The sequence below is a fragment of the Castanea sativa genome, chromosome 1 (genome assembly GCF_040712315.1).
Source record: "Castanea sativa cultivar Marrone di Chiusa Pesio chromosome 1, ASM4071231v1".
NCBI classification, from domain to species: Eukaryota; Viridiplantae; Streptophyta; class Magnoliopsida; order Fagales; family Fagaceae; genus Castanea; species Castanea sativa.
Window position 1 is genome coordinate 4,901,820 of NC_134013.1, and position 6,755 is coordinate 4,908,574.

General features: G+C 33.7%; 1 pseudogene; it reads right to left on the bottom strand.

The window, feature by feature from the left end:
- Positions 1-350: 350 nt before the first annotated feature.
- On the bottom strand, positions 351-1,625 carry LOC142634784 (serine carboxypeptidase-like 7; annotated as a pseudogene).
- Between the last annotated feature and the right edge of the window lie 5,130 nt (positions 1,626-6,755).

Genomic DNA, 6,755 nt, shown 5'->3' on the forward strand with positions numbered 1-6,755 from the left:
AGTAGAAGGAAATCGAATCTGCCGATTGATCCGAATCGGCTGTCACGGGTTGAATCACGAACTCGCGCTTTGAGGTTGAAATACGCGATGTGAGAGAAAAAGGTGAGACATGAAATATTAGTATAACTATTGAGATGGGTATTGTGAAAATCTCCTTCCAGAAGAGTAAAAGGAAGGTGCATTTGAGAGTATGAGTTTTGCAGAGAAGAGTTAGGGAAGAGGTGAGACAAAATGTAGGAGGTGTGGAAGATGTTCTTGAACCATATTGCCAAATTATGGGCATAATGGATTGATAAGTAGGTAATGTTATATCAATGTATCAATCCTTATTCCCTTTTTTACAAAGTTTCTTAATAGTGAAACAAAATTAGTGAATATTTGAATAAATTGGAAGGTGATTGAAGGTGATTGAAATGATGCTGCACATTTCTCAAAAATTCATAAATCAAATCAGTAGATTTTGTATCTCCGGTATGGGACCCTTGCATTGTCCTTGAATATGAAAACCCAGTGCCAACAGGAGAATCTACAAATATTACACTAGAAACCTACGTATATTAATAAACTTGTCTTAGAAAATGATAAACGAACTAGCAATGACAATCATGGTCAATATATTGCATTTACCTTGGTCCATGAATATGGATTTAATGCCAAAGTTGGTAAGCTGCCATTTTACTCAATTATGTTAAACTGTATAGGGCCTACAAAAAGCCAAAAGTATGTAAAAGCATGTTCACACTCTAAAAAAGGCTTAGTTTAGAATGAACACATGGCAGTGTCAAGGAACTAAGGGCCTATGTACATTATATATGCCCAATGGCACATCAGATGAGCATAATTGTAGGTTGCTAGTCACACAAAAATTCTATTTGTTTCACAATTTTAATAAAGATTACCATTAATTTATGTAGTGATCTTCATTCAGTATATCAAAACTATAAATAATTTTAGTTATTCCATTACAATATATTTTATTTTTAGCAATAAAGATTGCCATTAATTTATCCAGTAATCTTCATTCAGCGTCCTTTCTATAAAATTTTAAATTGTACTTCTAAAAAAAACACAAAAAATAATACTTCTCATCAAAATTTCATTTAACTCTAAAATAAATTAATTATCACGCAAAATATATATAAAGAGAAATTAACCTATCTCAAAAATAAGTCCACAGAGAGTAGAGCAACCAGGGCCACCAATGATCCAGACCAGAAGGGGATTCTCCTTGGGTTCCCTTCAAATTCAATAAAGTAATAGAATAATTGCACATCTTCATTCTCATCTATGCCAATGTATCTGCTTACAAAAAATTTAGTCATTGGGTTACACAGTGGCTTGTGTGGATTATAGTCTTATTGTAAATCTTTATTTGATATTCATAAACTTTTTTTCAACATATCATAAAATGATTAAAAGGAATGCATTAGGACAACTGGTCGGGAGACTCACCCAATTTCAAGTTTAAAGGGAAGAGAACCAGAAAATCCAGGCAGAGTCTTTACAATTGAGAAAGAAACTGTAGGCTTTGAGAAAAGCAGTAGAAAGATCAAAAGGAGACATAGAAACATGAAATTTTTGGCATTTAGCTTTGCTAGCTTTTGTTCATCATATGATGTTGCCATTTCTGTAATTTGTTCTTGGTGTGCGTGAGGAGTGAGAGTATTTATGGAGTGACTGAAACACAAAGAGAGAGAAGTACATTTAGGAGTACGTGCTAATATTAGAATTGCCATTCTTGAATAATTATTAGAATAGAAACGGTGAACAAAATGTGCATTTTTTTTAACTTGATATTTGGGGAGGGAGATCTTGAATCTCATTTTGGAAGTTCTAGGAGGTGCCAACTTGTTAAGATATAAATTCTTGGTAATTCGAGGTCAAAAGAGAATGTAATTACTAATTACCTAAGGTGGAAAAATGAAACCAAGTCATATTTGAGGGTAATACGAAAAGCAAGCTTTTTATCTACGTGCTTCCTTTGAATGTTCCCCCTTAATTTGTAATCTTAGTGTGTGGTTTAAAGGTGTTAGGACATATGTGATTGGATGTTAGGAATATATGTCAATATTTTATGTATTGGTTAATTCTTTGACAAAACGCATTTTACTTTTATTTTGGTAGATTTAGGATGTATTTAATACTTCAAGAAATAAGGTTTCAAGTTCAAGTGTTAAAGCCATGCAAGTCTGTCCAATAAATAAGTGAATAAGTGTTGTTCATTAAAGCTCGACAGCTAGCATCTATCGAGATTTAAAAGAGCTGTTTAAGCCCGAGGCTCGACAATTGCTTAACAGCTATGGTATCTGTTGAGGTTTATGAAACTCAGTTTTTCTGGACTGATTTTCATCCAATCCGTGATTATGTGTTTAGGCTTTCTTTTCTCACAACCCTAAACATATATAAGGATTATTTTAAGGGCCGTATCAGTTGCATAGCCAAGAGCACGATTGCACAAGAACATTATTCCTCAAGTGTAACCGGAAACCTAGTTTGCCCTAGTTCTTGAAGAAATTGCTGTGTTTGTACACCGTAGGGTTTTGTGATTAAGCAACTTCGTGATCTTCATGTGTTGAAGAAAATAAGAATTTTGTAGCCAACATCTTTCTCAAGTTGGTGATTAAGTTGCGGACTAAGATCCACGCATCCTTTGGTTAGTCACGTACTCGGAGCCGTGCATTGAAAATGAGAGATTGTCACTCCAGAACAAGTCCAATTGGGTATTGGGGTAAGGGTTCAATTGTAGGTTGGTATAAGGTACTGGAATTCTTTTATTTGTAACTGCTTGTTTTAATCATAGTGGATTCCTAAGAGTGGTGACCTTAAAATCACCTGGTGGGGTTTTGCTGTGTAGGTTTTCCTCATTCGTAAACAAATCACCGTGTCATTTAATTTCCACTACATATTTAGTTTTTGGTGATTTGTTTGTGCTGCCACGCTTGTTGCATGTAATTGAACCTAATTAATTCACTTGGTTAATTAATTGGTTAATTTATCACAAGGGGTCAATACGTTTTTGGCCTATCAAAAGGAATTATGCTTGTTTTGTAATATTGTTATTAACCTTCATGCTATATCGTTTTTTAAATTAGATTTAGCAGAATTTTGTTTAGGCTGAGAATGCTTGGCAAGAAATAAAATTCTTTAATCTTTAGTGTATGCTTTTAAATTTACCCGTTTATCTTTCTTAACAAATAAGTTGGTTAAAGTAAGGTGTGCCCCAAAAAAGTCCTGGTTTAAAATGCTGTACATAAAAATAGGGCTAGTGAGTAGCTAATGGACTATAAACAAATTTTTTATATTGAAATTGTGTATTAAATGTGATCTCTTCATTTGGTTTTTACTGCTGTGTTGTTATTATCTTTTTGCTTAAATATATTATTGTTGAATTTGTGGACATGATTTATGATTAAGATCTATTACTACATAAGTTTAGAAGTTCCTATGTTAAGTTGGATGGTTGGACAGATTGTTCTTTCATATGTACTTCGAACCACTTCTAAGGTCCCTTTCTTTGTTTGGAACATAGCCGTAGATTGCTACTTAACCGCTGATAACTAGTAAAAATAGAACACTTCAAAAAGGGTCCCCTAGCTAGGAAAGTGACAAACTAACTCCAAAATCATTCAGGGGAAAAAAAAAAAAAAAAAAAAAAAAAACTAACTCCAAAATCTTTAATGGGCCTAACCACTTGTGCGTACCTCTTAGTCCATGTGTTATTTGGCCTTATTAATAAATATGAACATAGCTCTTAAATTGAAAGGAGTTGATTCTCAAAAAAAAGAAAAAAAAGAAAAAAAAAAAAGGAATTAAGTGGGGATTGTATTATGCTATACCAACAATCTGGGGTGGTTGGCTGGGGGCCGCGGCATTATTTGTGATCATGAAATATTAGTATAACTATTAGTTTCTCAGTTGAATTATGAGGGTTGCGTAATGGATTTCTCATGTGTCAAAATCTTCATTTAACAGTTATAGAGATAGAATTGAATGCTAAAGCTATTATGGATTTGATAGCTAATCCTAATTATTCTAAAATTGTTGTTTCATCAATTGTAGATGACTGCGAATTTTTAGTTTCCCAACTTTCCTAAGTTCACATTCGTGATTTGCCACTGTTTTCGTGAAGCTAATAAATGTGCTAATAGGTTAGCTAGGATGGTTGCCAATCAATCTAGTGATTTTTTGTTAAGTTGGATAGTTGGACAGATTGTTCTTTCATATGTACTTCGAACCACTTCTAAGGTCCCTTTCTTTGTTTGGAACACATCCCTAGATTGCTACTTAACCGCTGATAACTTGTAAAAACAGAACACTGTTCGCTATATTCTTATTTGCTATTTATATGTTTAGAAGGGATGGATAATTCATGGATCATTTGCTACTTTCATTGATCATTGCACGAAATCTTTGCTCCTTTGTCTTTTCTTTCGTAATTGCATTAGGTTATGCCCGAGTCTATGGTTGACTTGTTGGTTTCGTGGCTTATAAAGTTTGAATGGGAAAGAGCCTAGTTGTTTGGGGAGCAATTTCTTATTGTTTGATGTGGTCTATATGGTTGCAGAGTAATAACAGGCAATTCAGGGTGGAAGACCTTTACATGGTTTCTCAATCTCTCTTTTAGATTTAATTGACATTCTTAACTTAAGAATTTTATATGCAGTCATCATTTTTTCCTTTTCATGGGTGGTGCCATTGAGTATACTTCCTCTGTACGTGGGTTGCCCCCATTTGGGGATTTCAATTGAACTTTGGTACATAACAAAACAAAAGGCCAAGGTTGTGGCACCATAATTGAGGGTGAGCTTGTGGGTTCAAAACCAATTGAGTGTGTGTCTAACCTATTTGCCATAATTAAAAAAAAAAAAAACCAGCCGCTTTGTTCAATTGGGGAATATTGACATTTTATTTTATTATTGTTTTTTCTTCTTTCCTTTGTCTCTTTCTTTTTGGAAGTCTTTGTAAGAAGTTCATTTCTCATTATATAAAAAATATATTGATAATTATTTTTGTATTGATGATACCACTGTTTGTTCTTTCATGTAGGTTAACAGATTAGGAAAGCTTGATAACAATGCACCACAATATTCTATGACTGCTGAGTTAACTGGCTTGGTTGGTTTTTAATTTTTTTCTAAATTTCAATTAGAACAAGCTTACAATAATTTTAATTGGCATTTTATTAATTTGTAATATGCACTTTCTAATTTTATTAGGTCATATTGTTGAATGAGGTTCTGTTGCAGCAAATTTTGGTGTTGTAGGATTATTTAGGCACATGTCATTTGAGAGAGAGTAAGTTCATTATTTCATTTATATTGTTTTCTGTATTAAAATTTTGGAATAATTTTATTCAGTATGGATTGTCTAAAGATAAGACCTATAGCCACATTTATAAAACACGACTATAGCTGTTTCCTATAGCCGCTAGGGATGGCAATGGGGCGGGGCCGGAGGATGGGATCTTCGCCCCCGCCCCATATAGATTTTTCTTGCTCCATCCCCGTCCCGCCCCGCATGACGGGGAAAATTTCTTACCCCATCCCCACCCTTTAAGGCCTCGCGAAGACCTGCGAAGCTCTGCCCTACACCGTAAAACTTTATTTCTTGTTAATTTTCTCTATAAATATTACCATTTTTTAAAATAAAATGACATGTTTTAATATTAAAAATATACTTGAAATTATAAATAAATTTATCCTATCAAATCAAACTAATTTTTAGCAAAAACTAAATAATATTATCTAAATGTTTAACAAGACAATGTCATAACAAAAATCTCATAGTATGACACGAAAATCTCATATTATGTTAATGATGAAAAGTAAGTTGAGAAAGACATATGAATCATGAATGAAAAGACAAAAAAGAGAGTTAAAATTGGTACCTTATTTCCAACTTTGCTTGAGAGAAAAAAGAGATAGAACCACGTTAGGTAGAATAAAATAAGCTGATGATATTTTTATTTAAATAGTACGATTTTAGAGTATGAAAAAATTACAACTTAATCCTTATTAATGCGGGGTGGGTCTAAAAAGTGTAAACCCATCCCCGCCCCGCCCCGCGGTACGGGTCTAAAATCTTGCCCTATCACCTTTGCGAGGCGGGAAAAACCCGCACGGGGCGAAGCAGGGAGGGGTGAGTCAAGTGAGGCGGGAAAAAATTGCCATCCCTAATAGCCGCCTTTAACAAACGTGGCTAAAGTATGTCCTATAGCTATGTTTCTAAAAACACGGCCATTGGTCCTGGCCTATAGCTGCATTTGTAAAAACGCGGTTATAGCCCCGTCAGACCTATAGTTATAGGTTTTAGGCAACGGCTAGAAATGCAGCTATAAAAAACGTGGCCATAGCCTAAATTGACTTATAGCCACGTTTTCAGGAGCTATATCTGCGTTTTAAAAATGCGGCTATAAATTTTTTTTTATTTTTTTATTTTTTATGTAGTGAAGGAGACCTATAAATAATAGTAAAAATAAACTGAATAATAAAAAAAGCTAACTTTTTAATCCAATGCCAAACACAACCTTAATATAACATATAGAACTACAGCGTAATCCAAAATTCTAAATCTATTTGTTCACTCAATTAAATATATTTAATTTCTCAAATTCTTTATTTATTTTTTTTGTTCTATGTGAAAATTTTATTATACACGTGTATACCCAATTAACTATTACTTACCAGTGGATCGCTTTGCAATTGGTGGCATAGCATAAGCATTACAAAACATGTTCATTTGTCTGTTTGTTCCCT